Below are 25,181 nucleotides of genomic sequence, written 5' to 3'. Positions count from 1 at the left end.
GTTTAGGGTTTAGAGTTAGACGAACAGTGAAAAGATCTAGTGAAAAGATGTTAAGATGTTGTGAAGTGCTAAGCTAGAGAAGAGGCAAAGGGGTTTTGTCCACTACATGCAGTATCATGTAGACGTGGGTCTGTAGATTTCTTGTACCCACAAATATAGGTATTGACCAATAAAGACGAGATTATAACCCGGTGGTTCTGATCTCTGTGCACCTCTAGACCGAGGTGTGCAGGGATTAAACATGACTAGAGAATGTGAGGTAGAGAGAGAGAGAGAGAGATAAGACGAAGAATGCCAATAGAATATTAAATTTGTTTTCCAGGTTATAAGATTTTTATCCTCATTATGAGTAGTGACGAGGATGTGGGACCATCCAACCGAACCACCTATCTCTCAACGAGGGTCTTATGTCCTTGTAATCAATGCAAGCATGCTGTGCGATGGACAAGACGTGTTTCTTTGCAGCACGTTCGCGAATTTGGCGAGTTCGATCCATCTATTATAGATCGAGTTGTTGCCAATTATAACTCGTCGGACTCTGACGCTGGCCAACAAGCAGCAATCTTGCAACCCAATAGACGTGTTCGCAGGCGCTTTGGTCAAGCAGCATATGTGAGGCCACAAGATGTAGCCTCTGACAGCTCGGGGGATGATCATGCAGAGCACATTCCCAACGAGGCAATGTTTGAGCCCGAGATTGATGAAATGATCGAGACGATCATGGATTCTGAAAGGCTTATCTATAATGATATGAAAAGTGAAGCCGATACGCCATTGTATAATGGAGCACGTATGTCTAGATTGAAAACACTCCTGGTTCTTCTCAACATGCAGGCAAAGTTTGGATGGAGTGACAAGAGCGTCACAGTGCTTTTCAAGTGATCTATTACAATTAGTTTACTTTAATAAAACTCTAAATGTATAATGATCTGATAGATTTTTACACGACTGTATCGTATTTTTATGTTGTGTAGATTGCTTAAAGAGCACATACTGCCAGCTGACACTACAAGAGGTTGTGTGCTCTTGTGACGCTGTTAGCGACGGAAATACACTGGGTTTTCATAACCCCCGGCGTCGCTAAAACCGTCGCTATGAGCGTCGCTACGAGAGCGTCGCTATATGCGTCGCTATAGACGTCGCTATAAGCGTCGCTATATAGTGACGCTTATAGCGACATTTATAGCGACGCCTATAGCGACGCATATAGCGACGTTTACACAAAAGACTATAGCGACGCTCATAGTGACGCTACAGAGCCATAAATAGCGACGCTTATAGCGACGCCTGAGAGAATTTTTTTTTGGTGGCAGGGCATTGAATGCCCTGCCACCCATCAACCATATTGTACTTGATTCACTTTTTTAAAAAAGTGCAAGGGTAGATAATAGACCCAAAATAGTCACCCACAAGACGCATTGTGTGCAAAATTGACAATTGTACACATCATAGGCAAAATGAATTGATTGGCAAATGTAATAATGACAATTGTACAACATCATAGGCATAAAGAATTGATTGGCAAAAGGAACTGCGGTGACAAATGTAATAATATACATGGTTCAAAAAGACGTATAAAATCCGTCTCATGATACATAAGCTATGAGAAACCCTAAACTAATGCTATCTAGCTACGGCTAAACTGACGTCGTTTAGTCAGACGTCTCATCGCGTCCAAGCGGCGTATCTGTGGGATTCTGCAAAAAAAGACAATAAGACAGCTTTCAGTAAGTATAAACATATAACGACATTTATAAAACAATACAAAAAATAAAAAAGAGTAAACCCTAATACTAACCATGCCGCCGCGAGAACTGAGAATGTCCATCAGGGCGTTTAAGCCCTTCCTGCCTGCGTATTCACGCTCGTACGGTGTGGGATCACGTCCTGTCATCGACCACTGTCAAAACATACAAAGATTTCATTATGTTAGAATTAAAAAACTCATAAACCCTAAACTATCGAACATAAAGAGCAATGTGAAAACACTTACAAAATCGGCCTCAAATGATGCCCATCCACCGCTCCCCAAGTGGTGCGAGCTCCCTGCCTCTACTCGCGCTCTGGCTGCATCCTTTTGTTGCTTCCACTTGTCGGGATTCTCGCGCGCTGCTTTCTTCGCATTCTTCCAATCTTCTTTGGCCAGCCAATCTGGCCTGTTCCACCCATTCTTGATTGCTTTTTGCACTTCGGAACGCTTGTGTTTGCAGTATTCACGCATTCGAATCTTCATCAGGTCTTCATTGAAGCGCTGATCCCATGTTGGAACGGGAAACTCATCATGAAGTATGCTGATGACTCTATTTTTTAAATCACTTGGTACTTCACTCCATTTGTTTAGTATGTAGTGTCTAAACAGCTGAGAGCAAAAACCACGCATGCGCGAGATCACCTTCTTGCCGTCATCATCCATGATGATGCCGCCGCTGATGTCGACGAAGTAAGGCAAGCCCTCTGGCCGGTGACGCGTGAACCTGGGTGTCCCGGCAGGGGTCTCTAGCGGCGTGTCGATGGGGGTACGGACGTCAGGTGTCTCCACCGGCGTCTGGGCCCCGAAGCGAGGAGTGTCGAGTGGGGTGGCTCCTGGCGGAGTAGGTAGAGGTGTGTAGCTTCTAGGAACAGTCAGCCGTGCAAAACCTGGCCTAGATGGCGATGCTGTGGCTGGTGTGGGGGCGGGCAAAGAAGGGGAGGGTAAAGAGCCTCGTCGAACACGAGGCGGTGTGGAGGCATCGGTGGCGGAATCCCCACAACAACCGCCACCGCCACCACTAGAGCGCCGGTGTCTAGACGAGTGTGAAGCTCGTCTCGTCGACGCCGAAGCTTCGGAGCGCGCCGATTGCTCCGAAAGAGAGGGAGATGCGGATGGAGTAGGAACGCGCGATGATGCGCCAGAGCGATGACGCTCCACGTACCACTGTCTCTGCTGCGGTGACAAAGAAGAAAGAAACTTCTCATCATCCATACCTGCATTAAACACACGAATATTTAAACTTAATATTGAATGAATAGAGTAGACAATGACGCAAAGACCATTAAATACAATGATGTAATGACGCATATAAATACAATGACGCAATGAATTGAGTGATAGAAGAGGCAAGTCGAAAACTCAGAATTTTCAATCAAAAGATGTGAGCGCGAGTAGAAAAGAGCATTATACACCATGGAAGGTACTTAGAGAGCCAAACTTTTACAACACGGAGAAAAATTGTTCAAATACAATATTTGTGGCTTTAAGAGATCTCTCTCTCATCCTCGCATAACTCAGCATAACTTTCTATATCTATATAGAGCTCTCCGTTTAAACACATATCCTCTGTTTCATTTTGTAGCTCCTCTGCATGCACCCCATATAGAGTAGTAGCATCTTGATGCTCGTCTGGCACCACCGCAGCGGCTTCTGATTGAGCATCTTCTCTGATCTCCTCCATTGACGTCAGTGTGATTGGCACATGGTAGCCTTCATACGTCCTTGCACTACGAGGGGCTACCTCTATGACGTACCACCAGTTTGATGTAGACTTTGTAGGATGAAATATTACCTGCTAGAGCCACATAACTTACATGAGAGCTTTCAAGCACATAACTTGTAAAAGGGGGATGTTAACTATTTACATACTTACTTGTTCACAATGCTCGGGTAGTACGAAAGTGTCTCTTAGGTCAGTCCATTTCTTAGTAGAATCCACCTCAAGAAAACCAGACTCTCCTCTACGCACAGTAGCGTTGCGACCCTCCATGATTATCTTGAACCATTGCACGTCGAACAAGTTGACAAAAAATCCTCTGTAATCGATCCTCAAAATCTCTTGCAGCGTGCCGAAGTAAGTGAGTTCCGAAGAAATGCTTGATGCGAGGAAGCAGAGGGAAATGTCGCAAAACCTTTTGTGGAATTTTTGTCCCGTGGAGATCTACTCGATATCTTTCGGAATCACATTTCGGACACTTCTCCATGTCTATGTATTCCCCTCTGAAGAGAATGTAGTCATTAGGACAAGCGTGGATAGAATTGTAATCCATCCCCAAGTTTCGCAAAATCTTTCTTGCTTCATCTTGGGAATCTGGCATCACATTGTCAGCTGGTAGTATGTGCTCTTTCAGCAATCTACACAACATAAAAATATGATACAGTCGTGTAAAAATCTATCAGATCATTATACATTTAGAGTTTTATTAAAGTAAACTAATTGTAATAGATCACCTGAAAAGCGCTGTGACGCTAGTGTCACTCCATCCAAACTTTGCCTGCATGTTGAGAAGAACCAGGAGTGCTTTCAATCTAGACATACGTGCTCCATTGTACAATGGCGTATTGGCTTTACTTTTCATATCATCATAGATAAGCCTTTCTGAATCCATGATCGTCTCGATCATTTCATCAATCTCGGGCTCAAACATTGCCTCGTTGGGAATGTGCTCTGCATGATCATCCCCCGAGCTATCAGAGGCTACATCTTGTGGCCTCACATATGCTGCTTGACCAAAGCGCCTGTGAACACGTCTATTGGGTTGCAAGATTACTGCTTGTTGGCCAGCGTCAGAGTCCGACGAGTTATAATTGGCAACAACTCGATCTATAATAGATGGATCGAACTCGCCAAATTCGCGAACGTGCTGCAAAGAAACACGTCTTGTCCGTCGCACAGCATGCTTGCATTGATTACAAGGACATAAGACCCTCGTTGAGAGATAGGTTTTTCGGTTGGACGGTCCCACATCCTCGTCACTACTCATAATGAGGATAAAAAACTTATAACCTGGACAACAAATTTAATATTCTATTGGCATTCTTCGTCTTATCTCTCTCTCTCTCTCTCTCTCTCTCTCTCTCTCTCTCTCTCTCTCTCTCTCTCTCTCTCTCTCTCTCTCTCTCTCTCTCTCTCTCTCTCGTTACCTCACATTCTCTAGTCATGTCCAATCCCCGCACACCTCGGTCTAGAGGTGCATGGAGATCAGAACCACCGGGTTATAATCTCGTCTTTATTGGTCAATACCTATATTTGTGGGTACAAGAAATCTACACACCCACGTCTACATGATACTGCATGTAGTGGACAAAACCCCTTTGCCTCTTCTCTAGCTGTAGCACTTCACAGCATCTTAACATCTTTTCACAGTAGATCTTTTCACTGTTCGTCTAACTCTAAACCCTAAACCGTAAGTAATTCTTGCGTGGACTCGATCTAACGTAAATAAGCGTAAATCTAAATAAACGTAAATCTAACTAAAAATAAACCTAAATCTAATTTAATGTAAGTCTACATCTAAGCTACTCTTTAATGTCTTTTGGGATAGTTTCCTACGACGTTAAAACTCTCTTCTTCTTGTGTGTGTGTGTGTGTGTGTGTGTGTGTGTGTGTGTGGGTAAACCTAAATAAACCTAAGTCTAATCTAATATAACAGAAATCTAAATCTAACGTAAATTATGTTATACTAAAAACAAAGAACTAAACTAACAGGGATTATAAGAACCTTAAAACTGATTTAACACATAATTTTTCACATAACTCGGCAAGAGTTGGCATTCTCATCACTAAAGATGTGAGAGTTAACTTCCGGCGGTGACGCTGCCTCATCTCCATCCACATCTGACGACAGCAATTGGCCCTTTAGACCGTTCTTGCTCTTGTTACTAACTTTGAAGTTGCTGTTGAATGACTAGAGGTTGTCTAGATGGTCATTGTGTCGGCGATGTAGTGACTCTTGCCGCCCTGAAGATCCACCTTCTTCCCTATCTTCTGAAGACATTTCACCAGTACTTTTGGATAAATGGAGCCCACCATGAGTGAAGGCAGCAATACCCTATATTCCATTGAGGGCTTTCTTCACCCGCTTCATGCAGGCATCGCAGTCTATGGAGACCTAAATCTAATCTAATATAACGTAAATCTAAATCTAGCGTAAATAAACGTAAATCTAGTTAAAAATAAACATAAATCTAATTTAATGTAAGTCTACATATAACCTAATCTTTAACGTCTTTTAAGATAGTTTCCTACGACGTTATAACTCTCTTCTTCTTGTGTGTGTGCGCGTGTGTGGATGTGTGTGCCAATAAAAAGAGATAAATGGTATAACCTTTCTATCACCCATGCCAAGTATGATAGATTGATTATGCCATTTCCCTCTTGAATAATAGGTCTTGAGTTCAACTCCTCGTCGGCTAGATCTTTAGTTCTTTTAATTTTAATTAGTTTCCTACGACGTTAAATTAGTTTCTCTCTCTTTCACTCTCAATGTGTGTGCGTTTTTTTGGATCGTATGCATGTTTTCCCTCTCTTTTCCTCTCTCAATGTGTGCGTTTTTTGTTTATGCATGTTCTCTCTCTCTTTTCCTCTCTCAATGCGTGCGTTTTTTGTTTATGCATGCTCTCTCTCTCTTTTTCTCTCTCAATGTGTGTGTGCATTCTTTGTTTATGTATGTGTGTGTGCGTTTTTGTTTTTGTTTGTACTCTCTCTCTCTCTCTCTCTCTCTCTCTCTCTCTCTCTCTCTCTCTCAAAAACACTATGTGTGTGTGTGTATGTGTGTGTGTGAGAGAGAGAGAGAGGGAGAGAGAAAGAGGGGAAGGGAACATGAGAATGAGGAGAGGGAAGGAGCATACCTGGCTCTCCTTCCTCTCTTCGTGTGTGTGTGTGTGTGTGGAGAAGAAAAAGAGAGAGAGAGAGAGAGAGAGAGAGAGAGAGAGGGAGAGAGAAAGAGGGGAAGGGAACATGAGAATGAGGAGAGGGAAGGAGCATACCTGGCTCTCCTTCCTCTCCTCGTGTGTGTGTGTGTGTGTGTATGGAGAAGAAAAAGAGAGAGAGTGAGGGAGAGCATTACCTGCTCCTTGTTTGAGGGCGCCGAAAAACGCAGATCTGAGATCTGAGTTTTTGGGCGCGCTCGGTTATTTTTTTAGCCCAGCCGGCGTCGCTATGAGCGTCGCTATAAGCGTCGCAAATCTACAAAGAAATTTGCGACGCTCATAGCGACGCCGGGAATTTTTTTTTTGAGCGTCGCTGTGTGAGCGTCGCTAATATGAATAACCTCTTGTAGTGTGACAATGTGATGCCAGATTCCCGAGATGAAGCAAGAAAGATTTTGCGAAACTTGGGGATGGATTACAATTCTATCCACGCTTGTCCTAATGACTGCATTCTTTTCAGAGGGGAATACATAGACATGGAGAAGTGTCCGAAATGTGATTCCGAAAGATATCGAGTAGATCTCCACGGGACAAAAATTCCACAAAAGGTTTTGCGACATTTTCCTCTGCTTCCTCGCATCAAGCATTTCTTCGAATGTAAGTCCATGGCCGCCCTAGCATCATGGCATGAGGAGAATAAATCTTCGGATGGTGTGCTACGAATTCCTGCAGATTGCGCAGCCTGGAAACATATAGATGGAACATGGTCGGATTTTGCCAGGGAAGCTCGAAATTTGCGGATTGGCATAGAGGTGGTGGATATGAGCCGACACACAGGACGACGGAATGCTTTGATCAGAGGCATTCTAATGTGGACCATGCATGACTATCCCGGGCTAACAGAATGCTCAAATGATCTATTGACACTCCTCACTCAGACACTGTAAATCTTGTTTTTTCCCATAGTTGATCTATTATCATGTGTATACATGCAGGGCTTCAAACAAGCGAATACAGAGCATGTGTCACATGTGGACCTAGACTGAATGCACGTAGGGCGCCCTCACTAAAGAAGCAAATCTACGAAGGTCATCAAGCGTATCTTCCAGATAATCATGTGTTACGCGACGGCTTTTTGGGAAGACAGCCACCAAGGATGTCTGCACAAGCATGGTTAGAGCAGAAGGAGATGTGCGATGACGGATTGCCTCTAGGGATGAAGAGACTATCTCTATGGTACGAGTTACCATACTGGCCCCGACTCATGATCAATCACTTCCTCGATCCAATGCACATATTCAAGAATGTGGGTAATCTACTATGGGACCATCTGACCGGCAAGAAAGATACTTTGGGAGCCAGAGTTGACCTTAGAAATGTGGATCGTATGGAGCAATATTGGCCGCAAACAGCGTCTGATGGATCGATAAAACTCCCTAAAGCACCATGGATTTTCACAGGAGCCCAAGAACGCAAAGTAAAAGAGACCATTCGATCTTTGCGGACCCCCACTGGCGTAATGCACTCGCTCCGAACGTGTTTTACTAAAGAACGAAATCTTACCGGTTTGAAGTCACACGATTGGCGTAAAATGTGTCAGGTACGTTCATAGTGGACTTTAATATCATTGCATAAAATATCGACATCCGTAACACAATCTACAAACTTGCAAAGCTGGTGCAATGGATCTCACAAAAGGAGATCAACGTAGACTCCATACCATTCGCCAAACTAAATGCTGCGGAGCTTGTGTGCATGTTTGAGAAACATTTTCCTACTGCCATGCTAACCATTCAGGTGCATCTTCTTGTTCACATAGTTGATGAGGTGGAAATTGCTGGCACAGTTCATTCCAGATGGATGTTCTTCTTAGAACGTTTCATGAAAACGCTTAAGGAATATGTGCGTCAAAAGGCACGTCCGGAGGGTAGCATGGCAGAAGGTTGGTTGGTATCAGAGTCCCTAGTGTACATTGGAGAGTGGCTAGACGGATTTGATAAAGCTCGGGACACGCTATGGCGAACCATAGATGATGAGCACATATCTGGGATTGTCATGTGCAATCTCGGTGTTGAGAAGAAGATGACGGAAGATCTAGAGGCTAAAATCAACCGATTTTGCATGCTTCACAATCCAGTGATGCAAAAGTGGATTTCACAATATGAGGATGCAAAGCAAGAGCGACAAAGGGCATGAATCGAGTGGAGACGGGGAAGATGACCACCGATGCACTATCCGACGGGTCTGGAGAGCCTACCAACATTCATGAGCTTAAGATGGTTGCACAACCAATTGAAAAGCGCACAACAATGCGGTGACGAAGTGACTGAGGAAGAGTGGGAGTACTCTCGGGGTTGCGCGACCAAGGTAAGTTTGCAATGTACGACTAGCTAGTGACTTTATTTCTAAACGTTTGAACGGCCACTCATAATCTTTGTTCGTTGTAGTATAAGTCATACACAGCAGCATGGTGTAAAGGTCGACATTTTAGGGTGGAACGGATCAACAAAAAGCGTTTTACTCAAGATTGTGGAATCATGGCAAAATTTAAACAGTCTAGTCGACGACGTTCCTCTAATGCAGATCCTGTGGTGGCAGAACTCATTTACTTCGGCACGCTACAAGAGATTTTGAGGATCGATTACAGAGAATTTTTTGTCGACTTGTTCGACGTGCAATGGTTCAAGATAATCATGGAGGGTCGCAACGCTACTGTGCGTAGAGGAGAGTCTGGTTTTCTTGAGGTGGATTCTACTAAGAAATGGACTGACCTAAGAGACACTTTCGTACTACCCGAGCATTGTGAACAAGTATGTAAATAGTTAACATCCCCCTTTTACAAGTTATGTGCTTGAAAGCTCTCATGTAAGTTATGTGGCTCTAGCAGGTAATATTTCATCCTACAAAGTCTACATCAAACTGGTGGTACGTCATAGAGGTAGCCCCTCGTAGTGCAAGGACGTATGAAGGCTACCATGTGCCAATCACAACGGCATCAATGGAGGAGATCAAAGAAAATGCTCAATCAGAAGCCGCTGCGGTGGTTCCACACGAGCATCGAGATGCTACTACTCTATATGGGGTGTGCATGCAGAGGAGCTACAAAATGAAACAGAGAATATGTGTTTAAACGGAGAGCTCTATATAGATATAGGAAGTTATGCTGAGTTATGCAAGGATGAGAGAGAGATCTCTTAAAGCCACAAATATTGTATTTGAACAATTTTGCTCCGTGTTGTAAAAGCTCTGGCTCTCTAAGTACCTTCCATGGTGTATAATGCTCTTTTCTACTCGCGCTCACATCTTTTGATTGAAAATTCTGAGTTTTCGACTTGCCTCTTCTATCACTCAATTCATTGCGTCATTGTATTTATATGCGTCATTACGTCATTGTATTTAATGGTCTTTGCGTCATTGTCTACTCTATTCATTCAATATTAAGTTTAAATATTCGTGTGTTTAATGCAGGTATGGATGATGAGGAGTTTCTTTCTTCTTTGTCACCGCAACAGAGACAGTGGTACGTGGAGCGTCATCGCTCTGGCGCATCATCGCGCGTTCCTACTCCATCCGCATCTCCCTCTCTTTCGGAGCATTCGGCGCGCTCTGAAGCTTCGGTGTCGACGAGACGATCTTCACACTCGTCTAGACACCGGCGCTCTAGTGGTGGCGGTGGCGGTTGTTGTGGGGATTCCGCCGTCGATGCCTCCACACCGCCTCGTGTTCGACGAGGCTCTTCACCCTCCCCTTCTTTGCCCGCCCCCACACCAGCCACAGCATCGCCATCTAGGCCAGGTTTTGCACGGCTGATTGTTCCTAGCAGCTACACACCTCTACCTACTCCGCCAGGAGCCACCCCACTCGACACTCCTCGCTTCGGGGCCCAGACGCCGGTGGACACCTGACGTCCGTACCCCCATCGACACGCCGCTAGAGACCCCTGCCGGGACACCCAGGTTCACGCGTCACCGGCCAGAGGGCTTGCCTTACTCCGTCGACTTCAGCGGCGGCATCATCATGGATGATGACGGCAAGAAGGTGATCTCGCGCATGCGTGGTCTTTGCTCTCAGCTGTTTAGACACTACATACTAAACAAATGGAGTGAAGTACCAAGTGATTTAAAAGCCAGAGTCATCAGCATACTTCATGATGAGTTTTCCGTTCCAACACGGGATCAGCGCTTCAATGAAGACCTGATGAAGATTCGAATGCGCGAATACTGCAAACACATGCGTTCCGAAGTGCAAAAAGAAATCAAGCATGGGTGGAAGAGGCCAAATTGGCTGGCCAAAGAAGATTGGAAGAATGCGAAGAAAGCAGTGCGCGAGAATCCCGACAAGTGGAAGCAACAAAAGGATGCAGCCAAAGCGCGAGTAGAGGCAGGGAGCTCGCACAACTTGCGGAGCGGTGGATGGGCATCATTTGAGGCCGATTTTGTAAGTGTTTTCGCATTGCTCTTTTTGTTCGATAGTTTAGGGTTTATGACTTTTTTAATTCTAACATAATGAAATCTTTGTATGTTTTGACAGTGGTCGATGACAGGACGTGATCCCACACCGTACGAGCGCGAGTACGCAGGCAAGAAGGGCTTAAACACCCTGATGGACATTCTCAGTTCTCGCGGCGGCATGGTTAGTATTAGGGTTTACTCTTTTTTATTTTTTGTATTGTTTTATAAATGTCGTTATATGTTTATACTTACTGAAAGCTGTCTTATTGTCTTTTTTTGCAGAATCCGACAGATACGCCGCTTGGACGCGATGAGACGTCTGACTAGACGACGTCAGTTTAGCCGTAGCTAGATAGCATTAGTTTAGGGTTTCTCATAGCTTATGTATCATGAGACGGACTTTATACGTCTTTTTGAACCATGTATATTATTACATTTGTCATCGCAGTTCATTTTGTCAATCAATTCTTTATGCCTATGATGTTGTACAATTGTCATTATTACATTTGCCAATCAATTCATTTTGCCTATGATGTGTACAATTGTCAATTTTACGCTTGTCAATTTTGCAAACAATGCGTCTGGTGGGTGACTATTTTGGGTCTATTATCTACCCTTGCACTTTTTTTAAAAAGTGAATCAAGTACAATATGGTTGATGGGTGGCAGGGCATTCAATGTCCTGTCACCAAAAAAAATTTCTCTCGGGCGTCGCTATAACCGTCGCTATTTATGGCTCTGTAGGGTCGCTATGAGCGTCGCTATAGACTTCTGTGTAAACGTCGCTATAACTGTCGCTATGAGCGTCTCTATATAGCGACGCTTATAGCGACGCATATAGCGACGCTCTCGTAGCGACGCTATTAGCGACGGTTTTAGCGACGCCAGGGGTTATAAAAACCCAGTGTATTTCCGTCGCTAACAGCGTCACAAGAGCACACAACCTCTTGTAGTGTCCGTGGTGCAATTTCTATTGTAGTAAAGGTAAGGAAGGAGTGTGTGTGTGTTGAGAAGAGGGATTTGGTGTTATACTGTGTGTTTTTTTTATTAATGGAGTTTGCAAAGGTTCTGTGTTTATTCTCTGTGTATTAAGGTAGTTAGTTTTCTTTGTTAATAGAGATTTCAAAGGTTCTGTGTTTATTCTCTGTGTATTAAGGTAGTTAGTTTTCTGTGTACAGTAAGTAGGAAGTAGATTAGTGAGAGTTAATAGAGTGTGTTAGTATGTAAGAGTAGGTATATTAGTTAGAAGTAGGTAGATAGAGTGTGTGTGTGCTCTCGCGCAAGCCGCAGCGACCTTATCCTTACAATAAAAAAAAAAATTTAAAAATTTAAAAAAATTTAAAAAAATTAAAGGTAGAACCTGGATCGGGAATATCTCCTAGACCCAAGCCCAGACCCAAACCCAAGCTCACGCTCAGGCCTAGGCCTCAGTCGCCTTTTAAAAAAACGAATTTTAGCTTCACACGTAGCTAAAAATCGATTTTTTGAGGACCAACGGAACGTCAGATGCCCGAAAATTGTGCTGTAAAGCACACAACGACCCTCTAAGTGATACGCTCATTTTGAGCTATCACACACTTTAATTTTAAAAAATCAAACATTAAAAAACATTCAAAAAACATCAAAAACAAGAAAAAATCAAGTAGAAAACGGGGTGCAAAACACCCACAAAACAAAGCAAGTAACCTTTAAGGGTACTTGCCGGCACTTGTAGGGCACCCAAAGCACATGTATCTACGCTCTAGTCATGTGCTAGAGTCCGAACAACTAGCTAGTGCTTCGATTTACGCGGGTACTCACTATCCTTCCACGCTAGGGTCTACGCCCTCGGCGGGGACCCAAGGTAGTGCAACCCAAGACCCAAATATAGCGGCTAGCGACTCTTCCTCTGACTACGATATTATGGAAGAGCATCTTACACAAAGCCCCGGGGGAACAAATGAAACCGTGCCTAGCTGGGCCCAACGACCTGGAACTAGTGTTTTTAGCCGTTTGATGGAAACTTTTAGTAAAGCTACGCGCTCTGAACCTACGGCTAGTGAAGTAAACGAAGGGGGTGGGGAAGTAGAATCACCATTCACATCTCCTGTAGACCCCACACTCCCTCAGAGTGTCCACGTAGACATTCTACCTACCTCATTTAATGAGGGCCCTACCGAGCTACCACCTTCCAAAGTCGCCTCTAAGGTAGCGGTGACTAAAAGTCAAAACACGGGAAGCAACAGTGCATCCACCTCACGGAAACCCTCTAGTACACCAAGTTTGGACGGGGTATTTCTCAATGAAAATTGGGAATATGACCTACACACGGAGACTTGGACCGACCTATACATGGGCTACACATACCATGTGGGTGGGTTAGAAGTTATACAATCCATATCTAGTGCCACTAGTCTAGAGGAACAACAACACATGATCTGCAATGTCATCCATAGGATTATCCAGTCCGAGAGGCAAAATCGAGGAATAAACATACCTTCGACGGGTCCTATGCGATTTTTAGACATGGGCAAAGGGAAACAACCCACTCTATCACAAATGGAGACTCCCCCAATGAGTCCCATCGATCCCCCATATGTTGTTTCGCCATGGGTCTCAATGCAATCTGAGCCCACAAGTGATAGCTTCACCTTTCCAAGTCTAGCTCATCTTTCCCTTGATGACACCACGGCTACCATGCCTACCCCAATGATGGGCATGCCGAGAAACACGCCATGGACCTCATTTGTTAGTAAAGCACCACTACATGGTAGCTCAATGCCTGCAACAGTACCTACAAGTGCGTACCAATCGTATGCACCTATGGGTCCACACACTCATGTAGTCCCTACCCCTCCCATTGTTTCAACTACCTATGCTCCGCAACCACAATACACAAGTTCTTATTTCCATGGCACTATATCGGCTAGCATTAGCATGTCACATCCGACGTCTGCTATGCCTAGGGCCACTCATATGAACTATGGACCACCACATGGCACAACATCGTACCCAACGTGGAACCCAAGGGCTTCCTATGCGCCAAGCCCAATGCCAATACCTACTCCACATGTAGTCTCTGGAGCACCTTCACCCACGGTGCATGCTCACTTAGGTGACTTGGCAACATTTGCTCAAGCTATTGGTCTATCTATGTTGCTGAGAATATGCGTAACACGCTTGATAGAGAGCCTAGAAGTAAGGCAGTACAAATAGCCAAGCTCACACAAAAATTTAGTGGAGACGGGGATGTGAGAAAGCATATCGAAGTGTTTGAACAAATATGCGATTCCCTAGGAGAACACAATGACCTACATAAGAGCAATGCTTTAAGCCTAACCTTAAGTGGAAAGGCTGGGGATTGGTATAGAACCCTAAGGGTGGAAGAAAAAACGATTTACCCTACTCTTAGGAGACTGTTCTTAAAGGAATACATACGAGAGGGAGTGCTTTGGGGTGTAGCCTCTCAACTCCAGAAAGCCCAACGAGAGCAAGGAGAGTCGGTGAGAGACTTTATAAGTCGCTTGAAGCATTTGAATTCTCATTGTAATCCAAATGAGCGCTTCAACAATAACCAATTTCTTGATAGATTCATTAGGGGGTTACGACATGAGGATATCTACAATGGACTAGTCATTAGAGGTATCACCACTTAGGAAGCAGTCACCACCAATGCGATCCAATTGGAGGATAATTTAATGATTCAAGGAGAAAGAGTGTCTGTTGAGCCTAAATCTATTAGCTCGCAAGCATCAGGGCATCAGCCAATGACCCTAAAGCCTATTGCTAAGGAGCCAAAGATATCTGAGATGACTTTAGCAAATCTCACCAAGGCTATTCAAGAGAGTCTTAGAGACAATCATGCTCCGCAAAACAATCATATGTATCCAAGAAGGGAGCAGCAATGGTGCTCAGTATGCTATGGACCGCATAGTACCAGTGAATGCCCTACTTTTAGAGTAAAATTCAATGGGAACTGCAATGCATGTGGGAGGTATGGTCATCAAGCTAAGGATTGCATAGTATTTAAGCGTGCGATGGTCAATAGACCAACCTTAGCATGGACAGACACACCTCAAGTGCCTTCCTTGATGCCGGCCCCACCTCTTGAACAAACAACACAACACATGGTCCCTAGGGCTCAAAATGTTGTTCAAACAACACCCTTACCACCTCCAGTGCTAGGACCGCAACCACCACATCCGAGAATCACTTCTGTGAATCAAGTGGGCTGTGAGTCATCTATTTCTTGTTTGGAAGGCTATGAGGAAGATATAGATCCTAATATCGCCTATGGGATGGATGTGCTTGAAGAAAGTCCACAATACTACATGGAGGACTATTGGGGACAAGTCAAACCTGTATATCAAGTAACTGCTCTTGCGGCAAGAGGCCAAAATATCAACTACACTGCTAAGAGACCACCTCTTCAATGCTATGAGTGTGGAGGTCCACATTGTGTAGCCGAGTATCCTAGTAGGCTACAAAAGAACGCCACACTAATGCAAACCAATCAAGCGAGTACGTCTACAACGCCGATACTCATGTATAATCGATGTGGCATAGATCATTTGATTGCCCAATGTCCAAATAATCCAAATGCACCGAATATCACTCCATTAAACTTGATTGAAGTTACCGAGGAGCCATCACCAAGTACACCCGTGGTACCAGTAAACGTACTCACACGATCGATGCTCCAAAAACAAAATTATATTCTTGAGGAAAGAGACACGGCATCAATTGCCCAATCTCAGAAAAAAGAAGAAAACATGAAGAAAGAGGTCGCAAAAAGCAGCGAAGTCAGATCCCAGTTCAAAGACCAACATAGGGACTGGTGATGACCCCGTATATATGAACGACGTTGAAGAAGATTCTGATTCAGGTGAAACCATGGAGACCAAAACGACCACTAGCATAGAAACCAACAAGGAAGATCTTCATGAGCCACAATGGCCAGGATCCAAAAAGAAGATAGGAACTTACCCAAACCCTACAGAGGAGATTGAGCGAGTCAAGCAATTAAGGAGTTTGATAGAAGATACCCAAAGGGATCTAGAACCAGCACCTAGGAAGATCTAGATTACATACACCGTTTTCCCTACGCAACAACAACCTCACCAAGTCCATAGACCCTTGGACATACCTAGTGTCATCCAAGAAGAAAGTGACTTAAAGTCATGGGAAAGTGGGCGTACTCACTTCTTGATGGAAAGAATGTTTACAGAGGGACTACCTGATCCTATTGAAGAAATGGAGATCCCATCTTCCCCACGTCAAGGGACTGAAGTCCAAAAGGTGCCGTTAAACATTGCCAAATTGATGGATTTCATGTCTTCAGAAGTTAGAACCACCATCATGTCCAAACTATATAAAGACCCCGAGCTAGTCTCAGCTCTTCGAGCCTTCCTCAATGGAGAACTGAAGTTTGGGCTACCACAATTTGCACAGATGGATGGAGCTGGGGAGATGCCAATAGAGGAGGAACACTTAGATCCACAACCCAACCTAGATGAGAACCTTGTTATAGAAATACCTGTTAACAAGTTGTGACAATACTTTGAGGGTGATGAATCCAATGCAACTATACCAATCACCACTAAGGGATTAACTGTGAAGGGAATCCTTGATGGTGGCGCTGGGGTTAGCATTGTGACTAAAAATTGATGGGAAACTATGGGAAGACCTCACCTTGCGACCACAACCATAGTAGTGAAGATGGCCGATGGGTCTATTGTTAAACCTATTGGGATGCTAGAAGATCTCAAGATTAAGTTCTTTGGACATAAAATAAGGATTACCTTTATTGTTATGGATTTCTCTAAACACACTATGGCATCGGAGATGATCTTAGGACGTCCTTTCATGAGGGAAGCAAAAATGGTACATGACTGGTCTAAAAACCATGTCTACTTGCAATTCCAAGATGCTGTCATTCGAGTGGATCTTGTGACAGGTCGAGCACATCCTCTAGGAAACAGGTTTATAATTGATCATAGATCTGACACCACAGTTCACTCGGCCCCATTGCAGTATTGTTACACGTGTAAAGCAGACACTGATGTTGGGGAAGATTCTCCTTATATGGACGTACTACCTGGGATGACTGAGTCGGACAATGTGGATTGGGTCCACCTAGCAGCAACCATAGACACTTGGGGAAACAGGGGGATGACTTGGGTAACACCTGAGAGGGATGAAATGCCCGTACCTTTAAATATGCTACAAGCAATGCATATAGCTTCTGACAAGACTCATTCTATTATAACGAAGAAAACATACAAGTGGGTCCCTAAAGCTTCTTTAGCGACCATGGCTGATGCTAAAAAACATACGCCTTGTAAGAAACGTACGACTCGCTCCAAGAAAAGTAAGAAAATGTGGCGTTGGATTCCTAAACAACTATTGAAAGCCCAAGGCTACTATCAAGGAAATAATCAAATCTGGGTGCCAAAACGTAGATTGTGTTCTTACCTATCACCTGACCCATGTGAGCCCAATCCCGTAGCTCCAAAACGAATTGACCATCGTGGAAAGAAAAAAATCATTGAATGCTACACACCCGCTCCAGAGCTAGTCTGGGTACCGAAGAAAGAACGATTCGTTCCACCTAGCTCAGGAAGGGGGGAGTCCCATGAAGCTTCTAGCTCCTCATGTAATGCATCCATAGAGGTAAAAGCTTCTCCACAGCCTCCACCTACAATAGTGGACCTCCATAAAGCTACAAAGGAATCCACACCTCCTAGTGTTCAAGAATCACCCGAGGAACCACTTCAAGTTCGATCCTGGGAGAGTACCTTACCACCCTTGCAACTTGATGAGGCACCTAAGGTAAGAGAAAACTAATGGCAAAAATCCTCACCGAGTACCAACTGGAACAATTGGTTTCAAAGGGTAACGAGCTCATTTCAAACGGTATGATCTACCCAAGGAAGGGGGGAATGTTTGCTTACAGTCATCATTCACTCACTCCCCTCTCAACCTTGTTTCCCTGACCTCTCAATCACCAATCTTAGGGAATGTATATATATAGCCTTATAATCACAAAAAACAAAAATAATAAAGAGCAAGAGCAATTAGCAAACGAGTATGCACAATAAAAGTCAAAACATTGACCTAGACCTACACATACACATCCGGTACACTGAAACAGAAACCTATGTCATAAAACACCTTTGATCCTCATCACTTGAGTGATGGAGGGTAGGTAGGATTAGTACAATAGGAGTGTTTCTATTTTCGAGTTGAGTGATTAGCAAAGTTCCTTTTTCCCATTGATGTGCCTCCTAGAGGTATTCCTTGTGTTTATTAGTGTGTACAAGAACGTGTTGCTGTTAGGATTTGGACCTTCATGAAATCTTTATCTCGACTCACTCTTCAAATCAAGCGTGACCATCAACACAAACAGGTGTTTCTTGTCCATTAGCATTGCCCGTTATCTTTTTGCATCCATGTTTGTCTGCTTTGATTGTGATTGGTAGCATAATATTCAGCACATTTTCTTAGTATCAAACATTAAATTCAATGTGATTTTTTGTCATAATCACTTGTCTATATTTAAAAATCAAGCAGTCCGACTAAGCTAGTTTGACCAAGTTAGGTGTTAGAGATCTTCTCTTAATACCATGGGGAATGCCTTCCTAATAATTAATGATTACTTAGGTTCTTAATCCGATTTAGGCAGCATTGTGTGAAATGTACTAGGGCTTTCTAGTGGGCTGTCCCTATTGACCTTTAGCTTAAGTATTATAAAGGGAGTTTACTAATGTGATGAGCCTGGGGAGGGTAACAATGTTATATGACCCCCCAAAGTTATAAAATTAAAATGTTGAAAACGAACAAACAAAAAATCAAAGTGCCACATTGTAAAATCTTAAGCTGGAAGAGAAATCTAAGCTTGATTGGGTACTTCACTCACATGTATCGCCTATGGTACTAGAGCCCTAGAGGTTCCCTGTGTGGGCGCTTTTCCTTGAAAAGCAAAAAACCCAAGGCATACAAAATAAGCACACACATCAAAATTGAATCACTGTGAAAAGACTTTGGGGGGTCAAAGAAAAGGTAATCAGTCAGGCGATGATTTCATGACACTACAAGAGGCTATTCCTATTAGCGACGCTCACACAGCGACGCTCAAAAAAAAATTTCCCGGCGTCGCTATGAGCATCGCAAATTTACAAGTAAATTTGCGACGCTCATAGCGACGCCGGCTGTCTTAACAAAAATAACAGAGAGCGCCCAAAAACTCAGATCTCAGATCTGAGTTTTTCGTTGCCCTCAAGCAAGGAGCAGGTAACGCTCTCCCTCTCTCTCTCTCTCTCTCTCTCTCTCTCTCTCTCTCTCTCTTTCTTCTCCACACACACACACGAGGAGAGGAAGGAGAGCCAGGTATGCTCCTTCCCTCTCCTCACTCTCATGTTCCCTTCCCCTCTTTCTCTCTCCCTCTCTCTCTCTCTCTCTCACACACACACACACACACATAGTGTTTTTGAGAGAGAGAGAGAGAGAGAGAGAGAGAGAGAGAAAGAGTACAAACATAAACAAAAACGCGCACACACATACATAAACAAAGAATGCACACACACATTGAGAGAGGAAAAGAGAGAGAGAGAGAGAGAGCATGCATAAACAAAAAATGCACACATTGAGAGAGGAAAAGAGAGAGAGAACATGCATAAACAAAAAACGCACACATTGAGAGAGGAAAAGAGAGAGAAAACATGCATAAACAAAAAAAACGCACACACATTGAGAGAGAAAGAGAGAGAAACTAATTTAACGTCGTAGGAAACTAATTAAAATTAAAAGACCTAAAGATCTAGCCGATGAGGAGTTGAACTCAAGACCTATTATTCAAGAGGGAAATCGCATAACCAATCTATCATACTTGGCATGGGTGATAAAAAGGTTATACCATTTATCTCTTTTTATTGGCACACACATCCACACACGCGCACACACACAAGAAGAAGAGAGTTATAACGTTGTAGGAAACTATCCTAAAAGACGTTAAAGATTAGGTTAGATGTAGACTTATGTTAAATTAGATTTAGGTTTATTTTTAGTTAGATTTACGTTTATTTATGCTAGATTTAGATTTAGGTTATATTAGATTAGATTTAGGTCTCCATAGACTGCGATGCCTGCATGAAGCGGGTGAAGAAAGCCCTCAATGGAATATAGGGTATTGCTGCCTTCACTCATGGTGGGCTCCGTCGATCCAAAAGTACTGGTGAAATGTCTTCAGAAGATAGGGAAGAAGGTGGATCTTCAGGGCGGCAAGAGTCACTACATCCCCGACAATGACCATCTAGACAACCTCTAGTCATTCAATAGCAACTTCAAAGTTAGTAACAAGCGCAAGAATGGTCCAAAGGGCCAATTGCTGTTGTCAGATGTGGATGGAGATGAGGCAGCGTCACCGCCGGAAGTTAACTCTCACATCTTTAGTGATGAGAATGCCAACTCTTGCCGAGTTATGTGAAAAATTATATGTTAAATCAGTTTTAAGGTTCTTATAATCCCTGTTAGTTTAGTTCTTTGTTTTTAATATAACATAATTTACGTTAGATTTAGATTTATGTTATATTAGATTAGACTTAGGTTTATTTAGGTTTACCCACACACACATACACACACACACACAAGAAGAAGAGAGTTTTAACGTCGTAGGAAACTATCCCAAAAGACGTTAAAGATTAGGTTAGATGTAGACTTACGTTAAATTAGATTTAGGTTTATTTTTAGTTAGATTTACGTTTATTTAGATTTACGCTTATTTACGTTAGATCGAATCCACGCAAGAATTACTTACGGTTTAGGGTTTAGAGTTAGACGAACAGTGAAAAGATCTACTGTGAAAAGATGTTAAGATGTTGTGAAGTGCTACAGCTAGAGAAGAGGCAAAGGGGTTTTGTCCACTACATGCAGTATCATGTAGACGTGGGTCTGTAGATTTCTTGTACCCACAAATATAGGTATTGACCAATAAAGACGAGATTATAACCCTGTGGTTCTGATCTCCGTGCACCTCTAGACCGAGGTGTGCGGGGATTGGACATGACTAAAGAATGTGAGGTAGAGAGAGAGAGAGAGAGAGAGAGAGAGAGAGAGAGAGAGAGAGAGAGAGAGAGAGAGAGAGAGAGAGTTGTTGCCAATTATAACTTGTCGGACTCTAACACTGGCCAACAACCAGCAATCTTGCAACCCAATAGACGTGTTCGCAGGTGCTTTGGTCAAGCAGCATATGTGAGGCCACAAGATGCCTCACATATGTGTGATAAAGCCCGGGACACGCTATGGAGAACCATAGATGATAAGCGCATATCTGGGATTGTCATGTGCAATCTCGGTGTTGAGAAGAAGATGACGGAAGATCTAGAGGCTAAAATCAACCGATTTTGCATGCTCCACAATCCAGTGATGCAAAAGTGGATTTCACAATATGAGGATGCAAAGCAAGAGCGACAAAGGGCACGAAACGAGTGGAGACGGGGAAGACGACCACCGATGCACTATCTGACGGGTCTAGAGAGCCTACCAACATTCATGAGCCTACCAACCAATTGAAAAGCGCACAACAATGCGGTGACGAAGTGACTGAGGAAGAGTGGGAGTACTCTTGGGGTTGCGCGACGAAGGTAAGTTTGCAATGTACGACTAGAGGTGGATTCTACTAAGAAATGGACTGACCTAAGAGACACTTTGGTACTACCCGAGCATTGTGAACAAGTAAGTATGTAAATAGTTAACATCCCCCTTTTACAGGTTATGTGCTTGAAAGCTCTCATGTAAGTTATGTGGCTCTGGCAGGTAATATTTGATCCTACAAAGTCTACATCAAACTGGTGGTACGTCATAGACGTAGCCCCTGGTAGTGCAAGGACGTATGAAGGCTACCATGTGCCAATCACAACGGCATCAATGGAGGAGATCAAAGAAAATGCTCAATCAGAAGCCGCTGCGGTGGTACCACACAAGCATCAAGATGCTACTACTCTATATGGGGTGCATGCAGAGGATCTACAAAATGAAACAGAGAATATGTGTTTAAACGGAGAGCTCTATATAGATATAGGAAGTTATGCTGAGTTATGCGAGGATGAGAGAGAGTCTCTTAAAGCCACAAATATTGTATTTGAACAATATTTCTCCGTGTTGTAAAAGCTCTGGCTCTCTAAGTACCTTCCATGGTGTATAACGCTCTTTTCTACTCGCGCTCACATCTTTTGATTGAAAATTCTGAGTTTTCGACTTGCCTCTTCTATCACTCAATTCATTGCGTCATTGTATTTATATGCGTCATTACGTCATTGTATTTAATGGTCTTTGCGTCATTGTCTACTCTATTCATTCAATATTAAGTTTAAATATTCGTGTGTTTAATGCAGGTATGGATGATGAGGAGTTTCTTTCTTCTTTGTCACCGCAGCAGAGACAGTGGTACGTGGAGCGTCATCGCTCTGGCGCATCATCGCGCGTTCCTACTCCATCCGCATCTCCCTCTCTTTCGGAGCATTCGGCGCACTCCGAAGCTTCGGTGTCGACGAGACGATCTTCACACTCGTCTAGACACCAGCGCTCTAGTGGTGGCGGTGGCGGTGGCGGTTGTTGTGGGGATTCCGCCGCCGATGCCTCCACACCGCCTCGTGTTCGACGAGGCTCTTTACCCTCCCCTTCTTTGCCCGCCCCCACACCAGCCAAAGCATCGCCATCTACGCCAGGTTTTGTGCGGCTGACTGTTCCTAGCAGCTACACACCTCTACCTACTCCGCCAGGAGCCACCCCACTCGACACTCCTCGCTTCGGGGGCCAGACGCCGGTGGAGACACCTAACGTCCGTACCCCCATCGACACGCCGCTAGAGACCCCTGCCGGGACACCCAGGTTCACGTGTCACCGGCCAGAGGGCTTGCCTTACTCCGTCGACTTCAGCGGCGGCATCATCATGGATGATGACGGCAAGAAGGTGATCTCGCGCATCCGTGGTCTTTGCTCTTAGCTGTTTAGACACTACATACTAAACAAATGGAGTGAAGTACCAAGTGATTTAAAAGCCAGAGTCATCAGCATACTTCATGATGAGTTTCCCGTTCCAACACGGGATCAGCGCTTCAATGAAGACCTGATGAAGATTCGAATGCGCGAATACTGCAAACACAAGCGTTCCGAAGTGCAAAAAGCAATCAAGCATGGGTGGAACAGGCCAGATTGGCTGGCCAAAGAAGATTGGAAGAATGCGAAGAAAGCAGCGCGCGAGAATCCCGACAAGTGGAAGCAACAAAAGGATGCAGCCAGAGCGCAAGTAGAGGCAGGGAGCTCGCACCACTTGGGGAGCGGTGGATGGGCATCATTTGAGGCCGATTTTATAAGTGTTTTCGCATTGCTCTTTATGTTCGATAGTTTAGGGTTTATGAGTTTTTTAATTCTAACATAATGAAATCTTTGTATGTTTTGACAGTGGTCGATGACAGGACGTGATCCCACACCGTACGAGCGCGAGTACGCAGGCAGGAAGGGCTTAAATGCCCTGATGGACATTCTCAGTTCGCGCGGCGGCATGGTTAGTATTAGGGTTTACTCTTTTCTATTTTTTGTATTGTTTTATAAATGTCATTATATGTTTATACTTACTGAAAGCTGTCTTATTGTCTTTTTTTGCAGAATCCGACAGATACGCCGCTTGGACGCGATGAGACGTCTGACTAGACGACGTCAGTTTAGCCGTAGCTAGATAGCATTAGTTTAGGGTTTCTCATAGCTTATGTATCATGAGACGGATTTTATACGTCTTTTTGAACCATGTATATTATTACATTTGTCAGCGCAGTTCATTTTGCCAATCAATTCTTTATGCCTATGATGTTGTACAATTGTCATTATTACATTTGCCAATCAATTCATTTTGCCTATGATGTGTACAATTGTCAATTTTACGCTTGTCAATTTTGCAAACAATGCGTCTTGTGGGTGACTATTTTGGGTCTATTATCTACCCTTGCACTTTTCTTTAAAAGTGAATCAAGTACAATATGGTTGATGGGTGGCAGGGCATTCAATGCCCTATCACCAAAAAAAAATTCTCTCGGGCGTCGCTATAACCGTCGCTATTTATGGCTCTGTAGCGTCGCTATGAGAGTCGCTATAGACTTCTGTGTAAACGTCGCTATAACTGTCGCTATGAGCGTCTCTATATAGCGACGCTTATAGCGACGCATATAGCGACGCTCTCGTAACGACGCTATTAGCGACAGTTTTAGCGACGCCGGGGGTTATAAAAACCCAGTGTATTTCCGTCGCTAACAGCGTCACAAGAGCACACAACCTCTTGTAGTGTGAGAAATTCCTTTTATTGTAGCATAACTACAAGGTCTTTTAGGTATAGCCTCTAGTCAGCCCTCGAACATGAAATACTTGGCTCTCGCGATTAAACAACTTAATTGATAGGAGAAAATTAAGAAGCTTACCCATGGTATTAATAGTCGATCTCTACTGTCTTTCGACCGTTAAATTAGCGACCCCAGACTTGTTTAATTTTTTACCTTTACATCTGTTTATGCGTTTGATTAGATTGCAATTTAATGTTTATTGCTGACAAATTGTTTAAAATTCTGTTACCAATCAATTTGTCTGCCTAAAATTGCATTTCCTTTTTAATCGCTTATGAGAATGCAATTACTATGCCAATGTTGTTTGATTTTGTAGTGACTGAAGAAGGCTAAGGACATTCATCTCAAATGCTCTTCCACCTCGACGAAAGAGCTTCAACTCAATAGCTTCCGAGGATGGAATCTACATCAGGAAGGGGGGCATGTTAACCCTCACGGCTCACGCACTACAAGAGGTTGTGTGCTCTTGTGACGCTCTTAGCGACGGAAATACACTGGGTTTTTATAACCCCCGGCGTCGCTATAACCGTCGCTAAAAGCATCGCTACGAGAGCGTCGCTATCTGCGTCGCTATAGCCGTCGCTATAGGCGTTGCTATATAGCGACGTCTATAGCGACACCTATAGCGACGCAGATAGCGACGCTCTCACAGAAGAGTATAGCGACGCTACAGAGCCATAAATAGCGACGCTTATAGCGACGCCTGAGAGAATATTTTTTTGGTGGCAGGGCATTCAATCAA

This window comes from Adiantum capillus-veneris, chromosome 21 (assembly GCF_014529385.1).
Source record: "Adiantum capillus-veneris isolate H3 chromosome 21, ASM1452938v2, whole genome shotgun sequence".
NCBI classification, from domain to species: Eukaryota; Viridiplantae; Streptophyta; class Polypodiopsida; order Polypodiales; family Pteridaceae; genus Adiantum; species Adiantum capillus-veneris.
Note: the sequence above shows the minus strand (reverse complement) of the source record.